Genomic DNA, 21933 nt, shown 5'->3' with positions numbered 1-21933 from the left:
CTTACTGGCATGTCTGAGATGAGGAATAGTTCAGACCTGGAGAAACTACCGACACAAGTCTATCTGTCAGCAATCGGCAGTGTGAACTCCAGGGATGCCAGGGTGCTTTATATACAACTGACTCGCCCCGTCTGCTGCTAAGCGGTTAGCTCTGTAGCCACGCCCTCTTGCCGCGGGGCACACCGGGTGGATGGAGTCGGACACCGAGGGGAAGGCGGCTTTAGAAAACAATCAATGACGCATAACACATGAAAAGTGCTGATATTTTAACTCATGTGCTAATACGACTTAAACATAATTCATTATTTATAGCAGGAGGTAAAAGATAAAATCCCTTAAAGAAATGACTTATCGGAGGTGAGATTCACCGTTCGAACGTTTGATCTTAACACTGGATGAAGCCGGTGCCGGTGCGAGAAAGAGGAGGCTGAGGATCACAAACAAAAGCGCAGAACAGAAATATGGAGGGCATGAGACAATCGAGATTTGAACTATTTAAGATAACCATTTCCAGAATCACTTAAAGGAAAGGGAATATTGTGTTCTAAATTTAAATTCATATAGTCAATGGTCAAACAATGCAGAGTGGTGGTACACATCACCTTTCTTGTATACCCCGTTGGATTTGGTATGTTCGCTAAACTCTTTTACAATTTTAAAAGGGACTTACATCCACCTACGGTTCATGACTTTTGGTTGCTTCATGAAACTTTACACCAAATAAGGAGGTTTCAGAAAACAAATTAATGATTTTTTTTTGTTTAATCCAGTCCACCCCTCCAGCATTGAGTACAAGGGAGGAAACAGCAGGGGCCCTGCACTCACACTCACAGATGAAAACTGCAGGGGGTATTTGGAATAAAACCTCTTGAGATGCAGTGAGAACATACAAAGTGGACACAGAATATGACAGGGTGAGGATTCAAACACGAGTTACTGGATCTGTGAGGTACCACTGCTACATAATGTGCCACTCTGAGTTAAGGAAATCTACTTTGCTTATTTTACACAATACTGATATCACTTGCTTTTTGAATCATGGGCACAGTAAGCTGCAAGCTCTCCAGTAAGCATGCAGTGGAAGGCAGGAACCACATTTGGACAGGACCTGAGTCTGTCACTGAGCTCTCAATGCCCACACACACTGGCACAGTTTCCTTACTTGGCAAGTCTTTGAAAAGCTGCTGGTGGCGCTGGCACAGAAACAGGAACAACACACAAAGTCTACATGAGGAACATCTGATCCCCAGGCACAGGAGCCATGAGAGAGCACCACTAGCCATCCTGCCAGCATTGTGTATTTAAGGTGTAGCTAAATTAATTAAGTCAACCAACAAAGACTTTTATTTTTTGCTAATTTAATAAAGTGTGGGAAAGAAAAATATTGCTTAAACGCATGCAGTGGTTATGGATCAGCCTGTACACTTGTAGTTTGATTGCTGTGCAGAGTGGAGGCAGAACCTCTGCGTTTTTCCCAGTTGATTCTGGGGTTTCGTCAGTGGTGTGTTCTGCTCCTATTCTGTTCAATGATTGTATGGACTGGGTGTTGGACAGGTTGTAGCATCCAGCAGCTGTGGGGCATCTGTTAGTGAAGAAAGATTCACTGATCTTGACTTTGCTGACAATGCTGTGATCTTCACGGAGTCAATGGAGGCTCTGATGGGAGCTCTGGAGAGACTGAGTGAGGAGTCTGAGTGTCTGGGCCTGTGAACGTCCTGATAAAAACCAAGAGCCAGGCCTTTAATGACCTCTTAGGCACAGCCATCAGCAGTGTGTCTGTCTGTGGAGAGAGTGTCGACCTCGTCAAGAGGTTTACTTACCTTGTCAGTGACATTCATGTCTCTGGTGACTCTTCCTATGAATTCTGTAGATGGATTAGGAGAGGATTGGGGTCATGATGTCACTGGAAAGGGGTGTGTGGCCCTCCCGATATCTCTGGAACAGAACGAAGGTCCAAGTCTTCAGAGTCCTGGTGCTTCTTGACTTGCTATATGGTTTCGAGACATGGATGCTATCCAGTAACTTGAGATGAAGACTGGACTCCTGTAATTACTGTGTCTCTCCGGAGAACCTTTGTTTACCGCTGGTTTGACTTTGTGTTGTTCACGGAATCCTGAATGAGGCACATTACCTGCATTGTGAGGAAGAGTCAGTTATGGCACTACATGTGTCACCCGAGGGTGATCCTTATTGTTGGGGACCCAAGTGGCTGGACCAGACCAAGGGGTCGCCCACTTAACACCTGGCTACAGTAGATAGAAGATCATTTCCAGAAGGTAGGACTGGACTGTGTGTCTGCCTGGGGGTTGCCAACCAGGATCCCGAGCTGTTTGTCGTGTGGTGGCTCTGGCAATGCGCTGTACCAGTGGATGCTCCCCAACTTGACTTGACTTGGTTATGGATCTACAGCATAAACTGACCAAAATAGGAAATGCCACCCTTTATTCGGACATACAAAATATGTATGTTTCACAAAATAATATTAGCACCATTGAGCTGTGGAGATTTTTAATAAAATGTAACTGAAATCATACATGTAAAACACATTTCACAATTCAGTGAAAAATATTAATATGAAAAATAAAACTTCAACTGAACAGTTACAGCTAAGGCATATTAGGATATCACATTTGGCTGAATATATTTAATGTTTCTACTTTACATAAAATTCTCAAGCCTACTTAATTTGACATGTATGAGAAACTTGGCTTTATTACATTTAGCACTGCTGCTTGTCTGGTTTGTGAGTTCCATCCATCCATCTGTTTGTTAATTTCTTAACCTGCTTATCCTGTGTAGGCCTGCAGTGTAGTTGAAGACTGTCCCAGCAAGTACCGGGAGCAAGGCAGGAACAAGACCTGGACTGGGCGCAAGTGCAACTCACACACACACACACAAAGATGATCCTAAGACAAGATTTTAAGGAGAATCAAACACACCTCAATGTCTCTGCATATAAATAGAAATAGTACTAGTAAAAATATTAGTAGTAATAGTCTTATTATTATTATTTTATTATTATTATTATTAGTAGTAGTAGTAGTAGTAGCAGTTTTTGTTGCAGCAGTACCAGTTGTATTAATATTCATAATAATAGTAGCAAAAGTATTAGTAGCATTATTTTTATTAATTATTATTATATTATTAGAGTAGTAGTAGTAGTAGTAGTAGTAGTAGTAGTAGTAGTAGTAATATTTTGGTGCAGCAGTACCAGTTGTGTTAATATACATAATAATAGTAGCAAAAGTATTAGTAGTAATGTTCTTCTTCTTCTTCTTCTTCTTCTTCTTCTTATTATTATTATTATAGTAGTAGTAGTAGTAGTAGTAGTAGTAGTAGTTGTTGTAGTAGTAGTAGTAGTAGCTTTTTATTGCAGCAGTACCGGTTGTGTTAATATTCATAAAACTAGTTGCAAAAGTATCAACATTAGTAGCCATATTATTATTATTTTTTATTATTATTATTATTATTATTAGTAGTAGTAGTAGTAGTAGTAGTTAGTTTCAATAGCTGTAGTAGTATTACTATTGCTAGTAGTAGTAGTAATAGTAGTAGTTCTTTGTTGCAGCAGTATCGGTTGTATTAATATTCATAAAACTAGTAGCAAAAGTATTAGTATGAGTAGCATTATTATTAGTAGTAGTAGTAATAGTATTAGTAGTAGTTTTAATAGCTGTAGCAGTATTACTATTGTTATTAGTAGTAGTAGTAGTAGTAGTTTTGTTGTATCAGTACTGGTTGTGTTAATATTAGTAATAGTAGTAGTAAAAATATTAGCAGTAGTAATAGCCATTTTATAATTATTATTACTATTAGTAGTAGTAGTAGTAGTAGTCATAGTAGCAGTATTAGTTGTAGTACCGTGTTTGCCTGAAAATAAGAAAGGATCTTCTATTAATTTTTACTCCAAAAGATGCACTTGTATTTATTTTCAGGGGATATCTTACATATATTCATGTACAACAATACGCATTTATCCAAATACAGTCATGTCATCTTCTTCTGGAATATCGTCATAAATCTCAACATTCAAACCCTGAATTTCAGCCTGAATTTCTTGCTACTTCAGCCACTTTTCGGATCCTCCAGGATTGATGTGCGTGCTTCGATGTTTGATGTTTGATGAATGGCTCAATGTGGTAAATCAAAATGCCGACAAACAAATGCATTTGTGGTGCTTTGATATTCAAGCATTTCATATTTCTCAAAGTAATGACATGATATATTTTAAAAGTCTCACATACCACGTTCTGTGCCATCGTTTTTTTTTCACACCTTCGCAATACCATCAGAATGTACGGCGGCGTATTTCAGCCACAGAGAAAAAAAAAATAAGGACATAATGAAAATTTCTATTTATTGATTAAAGTGGAAATTTCAGCTTTAAACTTGACGAGTCCACTTTAACCTCATAGTTTACTTTGTCATTAAAGCTGACTGTCGTAAACGTCATCTTAAAACCGACCCACTTATTAAATCACTACTTGCTTCTGGGGCTTCCTCCTGACCTGACAGCAGCGGCAAGCAGCATCGCCACACAGAACACATTAAATTTATAATATTCCAGCTCTCTGCACATTAAAAATATGTATGTTACATTTTACAGATAAATCGTTAACTTTGTTCAAATAATGAATACTGCTAACAGTTACACATATGGGGTGCAATGGTGGCAGAGCGGTAGCGCTGCTGTCTCGTAGGGAGTCACGTCCCCTTGTGATCCCTGCCTGGAGTTTGCTAGTTTTCCGGCTGGGTCTCCACAGTGTGCTCAGTTTTCCATCAAAACACATGAAGGTTTGAGGATTTGGTGAAGGTACAATGACGCCAGTGTATGTGTGAGCTTGAGTTCACTTTACGATGAGCTGTTGCCCTGTCCGGAGATTTAGTTTCTGTCTTGTGCCGATGCTGCTGGATGGGCTCTTCCCCGAAGCATCAAAAATCCTTTTCAGAGATATTGTGGCAAGGTGTCCTCGGAATTTACTGGATGTTTCAGGCACACACGTCACATCGCATGAAGTATAAACCTGGCCTTAGGCGCCTTACTTTTCAGCTGGCGATCTTGACGAGGGCTTACTGTATTTTTGGGGTAGGGTTTATATAACAGAGCAGCCTGAAAATTATGCTAGGGCTTATTTTCAAAGTAGGTCTTATTTGTGGGGAAACACAGTAGTAGTAGTAGTAGTGCTTGTAGAAGTATTACTGTTTTCATAATAGAACTAGTATTAGGTGTATTATAATTAATATTAGTAGTGGAGGTAGTACTTTTAGTTGTAGAATTAATAGTATTGCATGTTCTCCCGTGTCTAGCGTGGGTTTCCTCCCACAATCCAAAGACATGCAGGTTAGGTGGATTGGTGATTCTAAATTGGCCCTAGTGTGTGCTTGGTGTTTGTGTGTGCCCTGACGGTGGGTTCGCACCCTGACCGGGATTGGTTCCTGCCCTGTGTTGGCTGGGATTGGCTCCAGCAGACCCCGTGACCCTATTCGGATTCAGCGGGTTAGACAATGGATGGATGGATGGATGGATGAATTAGTAGTATTATTAGTAGTTCGATTAGTAGTAGTCTCTCGTTTGGATTCCCATTGTAAATAAAATAATGTGTAAGAAAAACCATCACAAATCACAATGTCACACATAAAATCTCTACCTGCTTAGAGTTACTGTAGTAGATTCAGTCTTAGCATTAGCTGTAGTGATAGTGGAAGTAGTAATAAAAGTATTAGTATTAGAAGTAGTAGTAGTCAAAGTAATATTAGTAGCAGTAGATAAAGGGGAGTATTAGTATTTCTAGTAGTAGAAACAATTGTGTAGTATTAGTAATAGCATCAGTTGTAGTAGTACAAAAGTATTAGTTTTATTAGAATTAAAATGGTAGTATTAGCTGTAATAGTAGTAGTAGTAGCTGTATTTGTTGTTGGCATTGTATTTGTTGTTCCTGTAGCAATAGAATTATTTTATACTAATAGTAGTTGCAGTAGTAGTAGTTCTTGGTTTAGTAGAAGTAGTTGTAATTGTAGTAATGCTAGTAGTAATAGTTATAGAAGTAGTAGTAGTGGTAGTAATCATAAAATCAATATTAATATTAGTATTAGTAGTAGTAGTAGTAGTAGGGAAAGTAGAAGTCATAGTAGTCGCTAATGTCCTACTCAGTTGTTTCAAAAAGTAAAACTTTTTAAACTGAGGGAAAAGTATACCAATAATTATTTGTTAAGGATCTCTTTGTATACCTCGTTGTCAGTTCGGCCCTCCGGTTGTAATATGACCAAGCTGTGCGCTGAGCTTACTCTTGAGCATGTAACGTACAGTTGGCCATGTGAAAAGCAATCTTGCCTCAAATCAATGCCAACCTTTGTAGGGTCTGTCCCTGAGACTTATTAATTGTCATTGCGAAGCAGAGCCCTACTGGAAATGGGATGCGTTTGAATTGAAATGGGAGATCAGAGGGTATAACGGGGATGCGAGGAATAAAAACTCTCACACGGCGACAGAGCTGCAGTCTATGGACGTATATATGTACGTAAGTAGGATTCAGTTAGCGTTGGGAACCCGCGTACCAAATTTCTTGAAGACATGAGCACACATGCCAACAGCTCAATGAGCAGAGCAGGGCTCTCTCCTGGTGCTTGAGGTACGTTAATTAATAAAGTACAAAAAGAGTCAGTTTTCTAGAAATAAATGGGGAAGCAATTATGTAAGCACATAGAGTATAAGACTGAATTAATAGGACAATATTATCTGCAGGCGGCACGGTGGCGTAGTGGGTAGCGCTGCTTCGCAGTTAGGAGACCTGGGTTCACTTCCTGGGTCCTCCTGCGTGGAGTTTGCATGTTCTCTGCGTGGCTTTCCTCCAGGCGCTCTGGTTTCCTCCTACAGTCCAAAGACATACTGGTTAGGTGGATTGGCGATTCTAAATTGGCCCTAGTGTGTGCTTGGTGTGTATGTGTGTGTCCTGTGGTGGGTTGGCGCCTGCCCAGGATTGGTTCCTGCCTTGTGCCCTGTGTTGGCTGGGATTGGCTCCAGCAGACCCCGTGACCCGGTGTTTGGATTCAGCAGGTTAGAAAATGGAAGGATGTATTATCTGCAGATTATTATTGTAAAGAACCAAATTTATCAACCTGCAGTCAAATGGCATTTGAAGTAAGTAATAACACGGGAAAGGCACAGCTGCTGTAACTGATAAAACACAGGAGGGGTTTAAAAATAATTACATTCAGCTTTACTGCGGTGGGCTGGCACCCTGCCCGGGGTTTGTTTCCTGCTTTGCACCCTGTGTTGTCTGGGATTGGCTCCAGCAGACCCCTGTGACCCTGTAGTTAGGATATAACGGGTTGGATAATGGATGGATGGATTGTGTGCTTTACCTGCTCCTTGTGGGCGGAGCCCTAGGGGGCGGGGCCACCCTGATGTCACTGCTCCTGAGCCCTCACTCTGGCTATGTAGGAGCAGGAGATCATTTGTTTATTGTAGATTATTTTCTTTTCTTTGATGGATTGTGTTCCTGTGTTCTGATTATTTCTCTTTCTGATTATGGATGCTGAATTGTGGACATCATTTTGTCGACTTGTTTGCTTAAGATTGCCCTTTGAGGCAACTCCTTGTGCCTCTCTTTACTCTGTTGAGATTTTTTTTGTATTTTTGTAAATTCATCAAATAAATCCCTGATTTCTAAAGATTTTTTCCCCTTATTTACAAACTCTGGCTTTAACATTTACCAAATTGTGAAAAGTATGCAGCTATTTCTCCTCCTGTGGGACTCTTCTTATATTTTGTAGATTGTTTGGCCAGCTTCCCATTTTTTGGCCTAATCCAGCTAAAGCAAGCAGATGCTATTAGAGGGCTGGCTGTGCTTGGGTCACACTCTGCTGGGCTTGGACTCGGTGAAGACTACACATCATAATTCAAATTTTAACAAAAAATTGTAGTCAGATAAACACAGTCACTAGATTTTTTGCTTTATATTCAAAACCTTGAAACACTTAGAAGAAATTGTTAGAAATTGAAAAGTCTGAATGGTGAATTACTGCATGCTGTTGGCTTATATATCATTGTAGTAATAACATCAGCAGGCACAACCTCCATGGCCATGCTCCCGCAATATCAACACAATGTGTCGTGGCAACGGGACCACAAAACAACGGCCTTCACAAAGAACAAAATGCCACTGTGGTAATTTATAAAACAAATGATACTTGACATCAATAGACTTACATATTCCCAACAGTTCAGGGTCAGGTGCCAGTCCAGCAGGAAAGGGAACAGCACCATCCCAAACGCCTGGAGAAGATTCAAGAAGGAGGAGAGTCTTTAAGAAAAGATGAATAAATAGAAAACCAATACATGCTGTTTTGTGCTTGCATGGACTCTGAAGAGCGTGATGGCTGACAGCAGAAAGTGACAGCAATTGCTGAAGCTCATCTAGTGTTCATTGATTTAGCATCTTTAAGACCTGCTTGTGTCTGCCATGTTTTAGATAGATACTTTATTAATCCCAAGGGGAAATTCACATACTCCAGCAGCAGCATACTGATAAAAAACAATATTAAATTAAAAAGTGATAACAATGCAGGTATAACAAACAATAACTTAGTATAATGTTAACGTTTACCCCCCCTGGTAGAGTTGAAGAGTCGCATAGTGTGGGGTCTCCTCAGTCTGTCAGTGGAGCAGGACGGTGACAGCAGTCTGTCTCTGAAGCTGCTCCTCTGTCTGGAGATGATCCTGTTCAGCAGATGCAGTGGATTCTCCATGATTGACAGGAGCCTGCTCAGCGCCCATCGCTCTGCCACGGATGTTCCACTGTCCAGCTCCGTGCCTATAATAGAGCCTGTGTTCCTCACCAGTTTGTCCAGGTGTGAGGCGTCCTTCTTCATTATGCTGCCTCCCCAGCACACCACCGCGTAAAAAAGGGCGCTCGCCACAACCGTCTGATAGAACAAGAAAGTATAGTCGGCTCTGTCCTCTCTTTCATAAAGAATATCAGTATTGGCAGTCCAGTCCAATTTGTCATCTAGCTGCACTCCCAGGTACTTATAGGTCTGTACCCTCTGCACACAGTCACCTCTGGTGATCACTGGGTCCATGAGGGGCTTGGGTCTCCTAAAATCCACCACCAACTCCCTGGTTTTGCTGGTGTTCAGGTGTAAGTGGTTTGAGTCGCACCATTTAACAAACTCCTTGATTAGGTTCATACACTTTTCCACCTGCCCACTCCTGATGCAGCCCATAATAGCAGTGTCGTCAGCGAACCTTTGCTCGTGGCAGGACTGGAGAAAGTACAGTCCCCTGCAGCACAATGTCAGACCTGCAGTTCCCTAGACGCACATACTGAGGTCTGTCTGTAAGATAGTCCACGATCCATGCCACCAGGTATGAATCTACTCCCATCTCTGTCAACTTGTCCCTAAGGAGCAGAGGTTAGATGGTGCTGAAGGTGCTAGAGAAGTCCAGAAACATAATTTCTGGACTGCTTCTGTCCAAGTGGGAGAGGGATCAGAGTAGCATACAGATGATTTCATCCTCCGCTCTCACCTTCTCCTGATATACGAACTGCAGAGGGTCGAGGGTGTGGCGGACCTGTGGCCTCAGGTGGTGAAGCAGCAGCCGCTCCATGGTCTTCATCACATGAGATGTCAGAGCGACAGGCCTAAAGTCATTCAACTCACTAGGACGTGATACCTTTGGGACTGGGGTGATGCAAGATGTTTTCCAAAGCCTGGGGACTCTCCCCTGTTCCAGGCTCAGGTTGAAGATGCATTGCTACCAGAAGGAGCTCAAGCTATAATGACATTTAGTTGGCTAGAGAAGTTATAGAGGGTTACAGATATGACATGATTTAGGTAGTACATGACTAACATAGCAGCCAGGACTGGCACATTTAGTCTGAATGGTCCAAAAAGAATGAGCAGCACAGATGGACCTAATTGACCAAAGTTTGATTGTTTGGTCGAGTAAGGATACATTAGCATGGAAATGAAATAAAATTATTGTGGAGGCCAAGACATCTTCATCTGAGGATTTCAGAATAATCAGGTTTATCAGAGAACACATCAGACTGTAAGTTTTATTGTCATGGATGTTGATGGGCAAGTGACATTTTGATAGGACTGTGTCATCTTTTACTTTATAATATAGGGTTGTTAATATACACAATACAGTGAAATTCTTACTTGCGTGTGCTAATCAACATGCGACATGTCGCCATTTTCCGGTTCCATGACTAGGAGACATCATCTACAAAATACGGTACGTGGGACACTCAAAAAGACCACATTAAATGTTCTTTTGATTTATTGTTTTCATATTAAAGAAACCCAATAAGGTGGAATGGCTGTGTGTTTGAGCGATCTGAAAGCACAGCATCTCCTTCACGTCCTTCTCCACTTATGGGGTCTTTAGAAAAGGCGGCTCTGAGTCAGCAGGCCTCTTTGGAATTCCACGCACTTGTCCTCAATTACTGCACTTGTAACTTTTGAACACTTTTGTTGAGCTTGCGGTTAAGTTCACAAAGTGGAAGTTGCACCACGCCTAACAAAAATGTGCGCTTGGCAGCACGACAGCCTTGTGCTTTCCAACTTCTTGTGGTTTGTGAAAATCGTGCTGCAAGGCTCTTCCACTTCCCATACTTGAAATGTCTTATTGGTTTTCTCTTCAAAAAGCTAAAAGGTGCTGCCACTAAGAATTCTTTCACACAATATGGACATCAGTTCAGGGCCCCCTTCCTCTGAAATACATGGAATTAGCTTAATCGGCAGCTCTAGGTGAGCCTGTTGTAGACGTGTAACCCCATTTGTGTGTTTGTCTCTGGTAATGCCTAACCGGCTTTGGCTTTCTAGAACGCTGAGCTACAAAGTGAATGGACGTCTCGCTAGAACATTGTACATTCTTGATTATGTCACTACTCTGCCTTCATTTGCATATGTATTTTCTGTCCCAAAATGTGTCCCCTTGGGGAATTTTATGTAATGCTCCCACTTGCACTGCTGCCACAATAGGAGGTGTTTGCAGGAACTTGGCAAGGGTATACAAAGATGCCCCCTACATTGATTCTGCCTTTTGAAATGTTAGTTTAGGTCCAAAACTGATTTTAATTACTGACCATGGCTGCACTTTATTCTATTGAAAGCAGTGTAAAATATAAAAATATATAAAATAGAAGCAAAATACAAAGACGCATGCAGTAACGAACATTCAGAATCACCCACTTCCAGTGCTCACATTCATATACTAAACATCCATCCATCTTCCACCCACTGAATCCGAACACAGGGTCACGGGGGTCTGCTGGAGCCAATCCCAGCCAACACAGGGCACAAGGCAGGAACAAATCACAGGCAGGGTGCCAACCCACCAGGGCCAATTTAGAATCGCCAGTCCACCTAACCTGCATGTCTTTGGACTGTGGGAGGAAACGGGAGTGCCCGGAGGAAACCCACGCAGACACGGGGAGATCATGCAAACTCCACGCAGGGAGGACCCGGGAAGCGAACCTGGGCCTCCTAACTGCGAGGCAGCAGCGCTACCACTGCGCCACCGTGCCGCCCATATACTAAACATCCATGCTGATATTCTTTAGTACAGACACACGCACCAAGTTCCACTGTCGCTGCTCCGGAAAGTTTTCTCCTGGTACATCACTGACTGATGTTTGAAGAGAATGTATTTGCTCTCTCTCTTTCTTTTACAACTCTCAAACACCATTCAAAACTAAAATAAAAAAAAGCTAGCTGGCAGACCCCCGTGACCCTGTAGTTAGGATATAGCAGGTTGGATAATGGATGGATGGTGTGGAGCCGACCCGGACACAGACAGGCGGACATGTTGTTTTCAAACCACCACACGTTTTATTTACAATTATTTACAATAATGTGTCACTCAGACACTAAATAAAGTCAGTGCACAAACCCCAACACAGTCCTGGCCACTCAATGCCTTTCTTCGGGCCGCCTCCAATCTCCTCTCTGCCTCGTCCTCTTCCACCCGACTCTAACTCCTCGAGTGGTGGTGGATGGGCCCTTTTATAGCCCACCCGGAAGCATTCCAGGTGATTAACCACCTGGTCCTAATTGCATTTCCGGGTGTGGCTGAAGACTCGTCCAGCCGGCATGTGGGAAGCAGACAGCCCCCCCTAGCGGCCACTCCGGGTCCCAACCAAGCTGTGGAGGACTCCATCTTCCATGGAGCCCTCCGGGCAGTTGGGGAATCACCGTCGGCCAGGGAGGCTGCCACCAAGCGTCCCGGGGGAGGTATTGGACTGCCCATGGCAGCTCCCCCGGAACATAAGCAGCAGGGGTGTCCCTGCCGGGCATGGGACCCGGCTGTCCTTCACAATGGATAATAATATAATATAATACTAGGGGGGGTTTTGCCCCCTGCTTGTTTTGCTCGACAACCCCCTGGCCTCCGCTACGCACCAGCCACTTCACGTCTCTGCTGCTCGCGTATGTGGATTTCACTTTCACCAAACAACAAATCTTTAAATTCTCGTGGATACGCCTCTTCTTTGGGACAAAACCTTTATTTCACCAAGTAATAATTTCCTCTTATTTGCGCTAATACGATCTTTACTATCATTTTTTTGGAGAATGTGGAATTTTACTACTTTCATTACCTCTGCGTGTGTATCGCGCCAACGTTTTTGTATTCTTCACGACATTCGACTTTGTCATCTACTCTTTGTCTTTTATTTCCGGACCCAGCCGTGGTTAAATCTCTTGGCATAAAGTCTTGTCTCGTGGGATGTGAAAGTATCTCTCTGTAAAAGTCACGTCTCGTCCCAGACTAAAAAGTTTCATCTTGCCCCAGGATTTTTTATATAATAGAGAGTTAATATAATGTAATGAGCAGTCCTGGGATGGTTCCTGCCTTGTGCCCAATACATTTCAGACACATTCTAATTCCTCGCAATAAGCAGATTTCAAAATGGATTGAATGGATGCTTTAATAAATTCTGTCTTGGACACACATGGGGTGAGAGTTATGGAGGCTGGAAGCCGTGACCTGGTCCACAGCGGCCCGATAGTCAATATCAGAAGATCTCAGCTGTTCTACCAGCATACACAGCACAAACCTGACAAAGTGTCTGAAGCAACTGGAGTTGTAAATATTTTTGTTGTTAGGCATCATGGAAGCCAACTGTTTAATTAAGGAGTCCAGCCTCAACATTTTTGTCATTAACCTATATAATAAAAGCCCAGCGCGGTGTCCGTGTCCATGTCCGGGACCACGTTCCTTTTGGCTGTATAGCCGCCCCGTAGTAAAGCCCCAGTCTGTCCCCTCTCAGAATTCCCTTTCGTTCTTTCCCCTTTGCTTTTATTTTTCCTGTTCCCAAAAATCTTTTCAAAACAAAAGTGAAAAAATAGACAGAGCGTCACATTAACGTCTTCTCCCCTCTGCCTATTAAATAATCAATAAAATGAAATAAAAAAATCACGAAAGAAACAGAAACCACAACCTACCCTTACAGCGTCCACCGCGCTTCTGGCGTTACAGCCAACCACGTGGTGTATGCAGGTTATGAGGTGTGACGCTAATTAACACCCGCACTACAACAGATTATATTGTTGATATACAGTACTATTAACTATTTACAGGGATCAACTCTTTTGGGGAAGTTCATAACGAAAAAAAATTAATAATAAATAACATGTGCACTTGAGTATTTCGAGCCCCGCGTCTGAGTCGGATGGTTCCCCTGGTCACCAATCCGTGTGTTTCACTATGCCCACTATGCCTTTCCGTCTTCAGCTACACATGTGCACTTGTATGGAGGAGACCTTACCGAACAATGCCGGAACGAAATGCAACTAAACCTGCTGCTGCGAGAGAGGACACATTACAGCGTGATCACGAAACAAGGAGGCAAAGGCGTGACAGTCGCTCGCAAGAAACGGACACTCAGCATTCACACAGATTAGCTCAACGACGCGTCTCTGCCGCACAACGAAAGGCAACTGAAACCCCTACAGAGAGAGAAGACAGATTACGCCGTGATCGCGAAAGAAAGAGGCAAAAGCGTGCCAATGAGACACCCGACGAGAGGTCCTTACGATTGAGTACTTCAACTGTGGTCAGCGTAGCTCGCGCCATGTTGCTAGTTTGTTAATAACGTAGCTTTGTTGGTCCTCCTTAATGAGACTGAGAGGAGTAGGGCATTCAAGTCTTAGCAGAGGAAATTCATTCAAACAATGAAGGTAAACCATGTAATATTTAAGGGGTGTATAACATAGCATAACATCCACAAATGTAAAGTAGAAACAAAATAAGTGAAGAGCAAATAAATGAAGTAAAATTTTAAATAATGATGAATAATTTAACTAGAAAAGGTAATCCTGTGTGTGCACAGCCTAACACGTGATGCATAAATCAAAAGTAAATACATGCAATATAAGTCAGTCAATATTTATTTATAGTCCTTTAAAGTAAAAACCCCATGGGTTACACAGACATCAAAAAATAAATAAAAAGACTGAATCAGCCAATGATTATTTGGTTTAGTGTTTCACAGAAAAACACCCCTCTGTATATATTTTTAATTAGAAAAAGAATAAACCCAATAATTCTCTTTTAATATCCAGTATTGTCCTGTCGAGCCCCCTCTGTTCACCTTCAGACCCCTTTGACGTCTCGGCTGCTCCTCTAACGTTGTCTTTCTCTGCTGTGCACAGAGGTGAAGACAGAAGTCAAGGAATAACACAATGGAGACCTCAACCCCATCATCAGAGAGAAGATGAGGCTCAGCGGGTGACTTCTTGGACCTTTAAAACAATTGCAATGCAGACAGAAAGAGAAGCGTCTTCACTTGGCTTGGGTTTTTAGATCCTACTTGGTTTGGGGAATTTTCTCGTCTCTTGTGCTACTCGGCAAGGCAATGCTAGAATCCTGTGTGACAATAAAGAACCATGCAGCAGATACTGTGCTCTCAATGTATTACTTTTTCTCCTTTTGTTTGATTTATTCCAGATGTGCAGATATTCATCTAGTGCTGAGAACCCTACTTTGTTTTGTATGTCCTCTTTCAAAGCAAGCGCACTTCACGTGAACAGTTGAAATTCTGGCTGATTTTTGTTAAGAACTTGTGCCAGTGCTGCCCATTGAACCCTTTGCCTCGTTTCCAATCCTGCTTTTGCACCACTGGGTTCGGCTATTTTAATATTGTGTCAAAGTGAAGATTGTGATCCAAAAGCAGACAGACAGGGCCCAAGAAATAAGTAATGCCAGCTGACTGCCCACTTGGTTTGTGCCTATGGTGCTCAATGCTAAATATTTTACTAGGAGGATTCCCAGTATACTTTTTTTGCTTCCATCATGTTTTTAATTTTTCAACAGTTTTTCACCATATGTTTAAGCCACGTTATTTAATGAGGTACTTATCTTTACTTTTTACCATTAGAGTAGGATAGTGGCAGCTGGATTTCGCAGGAAAGCTAGAATTGCCCCTAAGAAATTGAAAAGTATCAAAAGGGGATAAAAAAGATAATATTTATAAGGAGAACACCAAACACAAAGGACCAGAACAAAACATCGACCCAGTGCTTGGTGGTCTTCCTGGTATAGCCTGGTTCTCTATATTTTTTGTCGGACTTCCACTGCTAGGTGCCACCATAAAAGCTCTTCCTCTGATCTGTTGGCTCTGTCAGACTTGCCACCGTGACGCCTTGCCTTGTTCACCATTCGTCTCTACAATGATTAACCCCCTTTTCTAAACATCAGGCTCTGCAGTTGCTTTCATTGATCATAGGTGGGTTTGAAATTCTTTTATCCATTTGTGCAGTGTCCTCTACTGGGCATTAAGACAACTGCTCCCCGTGTCATTACATGCATTTAGAGAAGCAGCGGCGCCTGCACACTGGGAGAAGCAGCCGATCGCCTTCTCTTTTAAGTGATGGACCTCTGCTGCCCCCTGGTGGCCAAGACTTGACACACCATTACTTCTCTGCAAGTCTCTCCACGACTGCTCTCTTTCTCTCTCTTTCTGAAGAGCTTCCGGAGACTTTTCGTTGGGGAATTTCAAAATCTTCCCAAGTGTTGTTTTTTGGTTTTGCATACATTTTTTCCCATTTTCCTGTCATTTATCGCACACACTTTTTTATTTTGCCAACACTTAGTGGCTCTTAACAATTGCTAAATAAGGGGTGATTCAAAAAGATTCATCCGATTTTCAAAATGATTTATTTCACTTGTGAATCTTTACAGAACAAGGCAGTAGCTTGTAAATGGTTTAGGTGAGCATAAAGTTTATGTCATTTTACAAGAACTCAATATGACCTCCTCCAGCTGTACGGACGACATAAACGCGATAGTCAAATTTGTCCCGTTCACGATTGAGCAACCAGAGACATGCAGGTTAGGTGGTTTGGCGTTACTAAATTGGCCCTAGTGTGTGTTTGTGTGTGTCCTGCAGTGGGTTGGCACCCTGCCCAGGATTGGTTCCTGCCTTGTGCCCTGTGTTGGCTGGGATTGGCTCCAGCAGACCCCCGTGACCCTGTGTTCGGATTCAGCGGGTTAGAAAATGGATGGATGGATGGATGGACGATTGAGCAAGTCGGGTTTCACTGTACACTCAAAAATATTTTGCTGGATTTACTTAACTGTGTTATATCAATAATTTCAACAAAACTGAGCTGTGTACATTGTAAATAAAAGTGTTTAGTGTTGTACCTTTAAATGACTCACCCGGCCAATGTAAAGTAGTCAAATTAGATTAAATACATTTTGTTTCGATCAACAAACTAAACTCAGTTACAGAACCCCAACATTCCAATATCATATTACTTTAGTGAATTTAATTACTTCAATATATTAGTAGTATTAACTAAATGGACATGCAGAAGAGATACAGCATTTTATCTTAGGTGTAGATGTCATTACTTATGAATAACATGTTGTGTAATAAATATTCAAACTTGATCATTACTGTTCCGTAGGTATTCATTTATTACTACATAAAATAATCAAATTATATTTTAGTTGATTGCATTTTTCAGGAAATTTTAAGATTTAATTGCTGTTTTGGAAACGAAGAAAAACGCGTTTCTGATGTAGGGTGGGCGACGTGTACCAAAAACGTTTCATAAATTGGTTTCTAAATCCCCATGAAATCCATGGCATTGCAAAGTCTTTAACTTTCTTTCTAACTGCACAAAGGTGCGGGGAACCCTCGGAATGTGTTGACAACAAATGGGGCGGATTTTTATGCAAACATGGAATCGTCATGTATAACTAATTTAAATGTATAAGGAAAGTTTTGAGGATTAGAAAAGAATTAATCTTGAGATATCTCTGAACTGCATTCCTGTTTCTATACTCTTGAGCACCAGATACCGTGTCTGTAACATCAATCAAATCCTACATGCATTTTGTTTTGATGCTCGGAAGATGGCCAACTCTCCTCTGGGTCTTCAAATTCTTCTTTGATTTACTGGTCTTCAGCCCTCTCATCACCTTGAGCAACACATTGTTGACCCTCAGCACCACTTTGCTTCCCAGGTGAGGTGCCCTTCAATTGAGGTTTGCATGCCCTTGCTGTGTTCGTCAGGACTTCTTCAAATAGCCTATAGCCAAAGTCTGCAACTCCGATCCTGGAATACTGCTGGTTTCTATTTCTAACCCTCAGAGTAAAACCCACAGCCGTAGAAGTTCATCAGGACCAGAGTGGGACTCCCCTGTGCTAAGAAAATGAAGTCTTAATTGACCCGATGTGTGTAAGAATGGTATCCCTTCTAAGGTGTGTACCTGACTGCTAGGGCAAAATCATTTGCCTGCTAAACTGACTTAGGAATTCTGGGATAATAAAATGAAGGGCTGGATCACCCCATCTATCTGTAGTTTAACTTCCTCACTACAGGACACGCAGGCCATCCAAAGTGAAATATGCATGTTATCCATTACTCCCCCATGGTACCTGATTTTTATGATAGATCTGTTCACTGAATGTGCTAACCCTTATGTCCCTCTTTCTTTGTGCTTCTTGTTGCATTTGTTCATCAGTCATTGCAGCCCTCTTGTGGATGCCGGACAACATTACACCCAGGCACTGACCCTGAATGCTTTGTTGTATTAATCTATTGACTAGCTGTGTTACCTATTTAGGAGGGGGTTGAAATCTAAGTAATCAATATTATTCAGCATTAACATGTGCAGTGCATCATCTATTGGAATGTATGTTGAAATGCCTGACGTAATAAAATGCATTGCATTTGTCGTTCCAACGGATGGTGCATCACAAACATCCACCAAAATAAAATGATAAGTGTCTGTGTGGGTGTGCCTGTGTGTCCATCAGGTTGCTATGTCTCTGTTATTCCAACAGATGGTGCATTATAAACATGAACACTGCTTTTACAAGTTTTATACCAAATGACATATAGCAGAGGAACATGCATTGCATTTGTCATTCCTACAAATGGTGCATCACAAGCACTAATATTATTTTTATGAATTCCATGCCAAATAGCGTATTACAGAAGCAAATGCATTGCATTTGTCATTTCAGTAGATGGTGCATCACAGACATTAACACTGCTTTTACCAGTTCCATTCCAAATGACATACTGTATCTGTCTTCTTATTTGGGACAATATTATTTTTATATATGATATAATGTTTATATATCTCTCTTGCTCTGTCGCAAGCTTATGTAAAACTCTAATTTCCCCTTGGGGCAAATAAAGTAAATTGATCTATCTATCTATCTATCTATCTATCTATCTATCTATCTATCTATCTATCTATCTATCTATCTATCTATCATATAGTGCCTTTCACATCTATCTATCTATCTATCTATCTATCTATCATATAGTGCCTTTCACATCTATCTATCTATCTATCTATCTATCTATCTATCTATCTATCTATCTATCTATCTATCTATCTATCTATCTATCATATAGTGCCTTTTACATCTATCTATCTATCTATCTATCTATCTATCTATCTATCTATCTATCTATCTATCTATCTATCTATCTATCATATAGTGCCTTTTACATCTATCTATCTATCTATCTATCTATCTATCTATCTATCTATCTATCTATCTATCTATCTATCTATCTATCTATCTATCAGACAGAGGCACACATATCGCATGGCGCACTGCAAACGTTAAGACTGACACTCTCTCCACAGACTGACGCATTGCTGATGGCTGTGCCTAAGAGCTCATTAAAAGCCTGGACTGTTAGTCCAAATAGTCTGTAGTAAAATGCATTACTACTAATGTTTGTGATGGGCCATATGTTGGAATAACACATGCAATGCATATGCCCAGTATGTGCTATTTGGTGTGTGGATTTGTAAAAGAAGTTGTAATGTTTGAGATGCACCATCTGTTGGAATGACAGAGACAGAACAATCAGACAGACACACAAATAAACAATCACACAGACACTTTTCATTTTATTAAAGTGGATTATCTCCCTTGGTGGCTACAAATTATGCCTAAACGCACGCTGGTCCATACATAAGCAAATTGCTGCAGAAGCCTTTCAGGTGTCTTAAAGACTTCTGCCTCCCTTGATTTAGTCGTGCATTCCTGCTGCCCTTCCTTCATTTTACACTCACTGAAGCAGTTTGATTGCGGTGAGCTGGCCCTGCCCGGGTTTGTTTCCTGCCTTGCACCCTGTGTTGGCTGGGATTGGCTCCAACAGACCCCTGTGACCCTGCGTTAGGATATAGTGGGTTGGCTAATGGATGGATGGATGGATGGATGGAGCAGTTTAAGCCTGTCCACTTATGCATCCCAGCCAAGACAGATTAACACATCTAATATAAAGCAATTCAGTGCCCCTACCATGTTTACTATGTAGTCTGGCCTCACAAAAATAAAGATCTGTTTAGTTTTGCACTGGGACTCTTGTGGTCAGATGCAGAGGTTGTCCTCTTTTGAGCAAATGTGTACTTGTGGCTCTGACTTCTGGGAGTTTCCTCTCTTAAAAGTTGACCCTTGGCACACCAGCAGACCAGCGGCTGGGAGTTTCAAGTCGGTTTTATTTGATGATGTAAACCAGACTCTAAAGGGTTAACCCAGAGCACTCACATTGTAATCCACTTCAGGCAATTTTGTGTCTTTTTTTTTTTTTTTTGGTTTTTACAATAATCTCTTAAAATAAAAGCATGATTGTAGCTCTGCTGAAGTTCACCTGCCAGAGTGGAGTGAATTATACTCTCCAAGTTTCGACTGAGAAAAGAAATGTTTGCACCCCAAAGGCAAGAGAGCATTCCAGAGCTGGGTGTCATCTTACCTGTGTGGTGGTGGTGAGGGTTGAAAGTTAAAGAAAAAGAAAAGAAAAGTTTAGAAAGGGAAAGGCTTATCTTGGCAAATCTCTCGACCTCCCTGAGCAGGAAACCTTTGCTCTGCCAGTTCTTTCCTTGGCTCGAGTGCACAAGTGAGATTACTGAAATATGTGCTCAGCTTGCCAGGCTGGCTGTGGGCTAAGCCTTCTGGGCAAGGGAAGGCCAGCTGTTATCCAGAGGATTGAGACACTGTAATAAGGCATCAACAGTTTAGAAGGTTATCCTCTCGCTGTTGTTATTGGCCGGTAGTGAGCTTGTGAACATACGTTAGTTGTAGAATTCTCCTTTTCACACGCTGCCATTTGTGTCCCCTGACTACAGTGGGTGACTTCAGTGTCAGTGTGTTCTGTTTGATTTACAGAGACAGTTAAAGTGGAAGCGATCCCTAAAATGCACATCTAGCTTTGCTGAAGCCTTGGGTTTTGTTTAATTTGTACTTCTTGATCCTCCTGCTCTGTTCAATGCTGGCATGGACTGGGTGTTGGAGCAAGGTCATGGGGTCCAGCAGCTGTGGGGCATCTGTTGGTGAAGAAACATTCACTGATCTTGACTTTGCTGACGATGCTGTGATCTTCACGGCATCAATGGAGGCTCTGATCAGGGCTCTCAAGAGACTGAGTGAGGATTCTGAGTGTCTGGGCTTGTGAGTGTCCTGATAAAAACCGAGATCCAGGCCTTTAATGACCTCTTGGGCACGGCCATCAGCAGTGTGTCTATCTACGGAGAGAGTGTCGACCTTGTCAAGAGGTTTACTTACCTCAGCAGTGACATTCAGGTCTCTGGTGACTCTTCCTATGAAGTCAGTAGACAGATTGGGAGAGCATGGGGGGGATCATGAGGTTGCTGGAAAGAGGTGTGTGGTCCAAGTCTTTAGAGTCCTCATGCTTCCTGTCTTGCTATATGGTTTGCAAGACATGGACTCTAACCTGAGATGAAGACTGGACTATTTTGGTACTTTGTCTCTTCAGAGAATCCTTGGGTACCGCTGGTTTGACTTTGAGTTGCTCACGAGTCGAATGAGGCTCATGACCTGCATTGTGAGGGAGTGTTAGTTATGGCACTACGGCCATGTGGCGTGATTCCTGAGGGTGATCCAGCTCCCAAGATCCTCATTGTTGAGGACCCAAGTGGATGGACCAGGCCAAGGGGACACCCACATAACACCTGGCTGTGGCAGATTGAGGGTCATTTCCAGTGGGTGGGACTTGCCGCATGTCTACCTGGGGTGTTACCAAGTGGTGGTTGTGACACGAGTACCAGTGCATGCTCCCCAATCTGACCTGACCTTGGTCTGTAGTACTAGAGTGTTGTACCATGTTAGCCATTATAGATGTAGTGTAAGTCAAGCAAAATTACATCTTTTATTGGCTAACTAAAAAGATTACAATATGCAAGCTCTCAAGGCAACTCAGGCTCCTTCTTCAGACGAGATGTAATCGATAGTCATTATATCCTGCCTGAAGAAGGAGCCTGAGTTGCCTTGAAATCTTACATACTGTATTAATATTGTAATCTTTTATTTAGCCAACAAAAGTGGTCATTTTGCTTGTCTTCTCAGTACTTCTTGGTCCTAACTAGTCAGGTTTCAAGTGGGCCATTCCAGAAAGATGGCTCTACTCACGGTATGGCTCGCTTGA

General features: G+C 42.0%; 1 protein-coding gene across 1 annotated transcript in view; it reads right to left on the bottom strand.

The window, feature by feature from the left end:
* The window catches only part of LOC120541363 (keratin, type 1 cytoskeletal 11-like), a 39426-nt gene extending 39342 nt beyond the window's left edge, over positions 1–84 (bottom strand). Inside the window, exon 1 of the mRNA XM_039772916.1 lies at positions 1–84. The gene's annotated coding sequence lies outside the window, so the exon portion shown is untranslated.
* Between the last annotated feature and the right edge of the window lie 21849 nt (positions 85–21933).

The sequence above is a fragment of the Polypterus senegalus genome, chromosome 12, assembly GCF_016835505.1.
Source record: "Polypterus senegalus isolate Bchr_013 chromosome 12, ASM1683550v1, whole genome shotgun sequence".
NCBI lineage: Eukaryota > Metazoa > Chordata > Cladistia > Polypteriformes > Polypteridae > Polypterus > Polypterus senegalus.
This window is presented reverse-complemented; position numbering and strand designations above follow the sequence as displayed.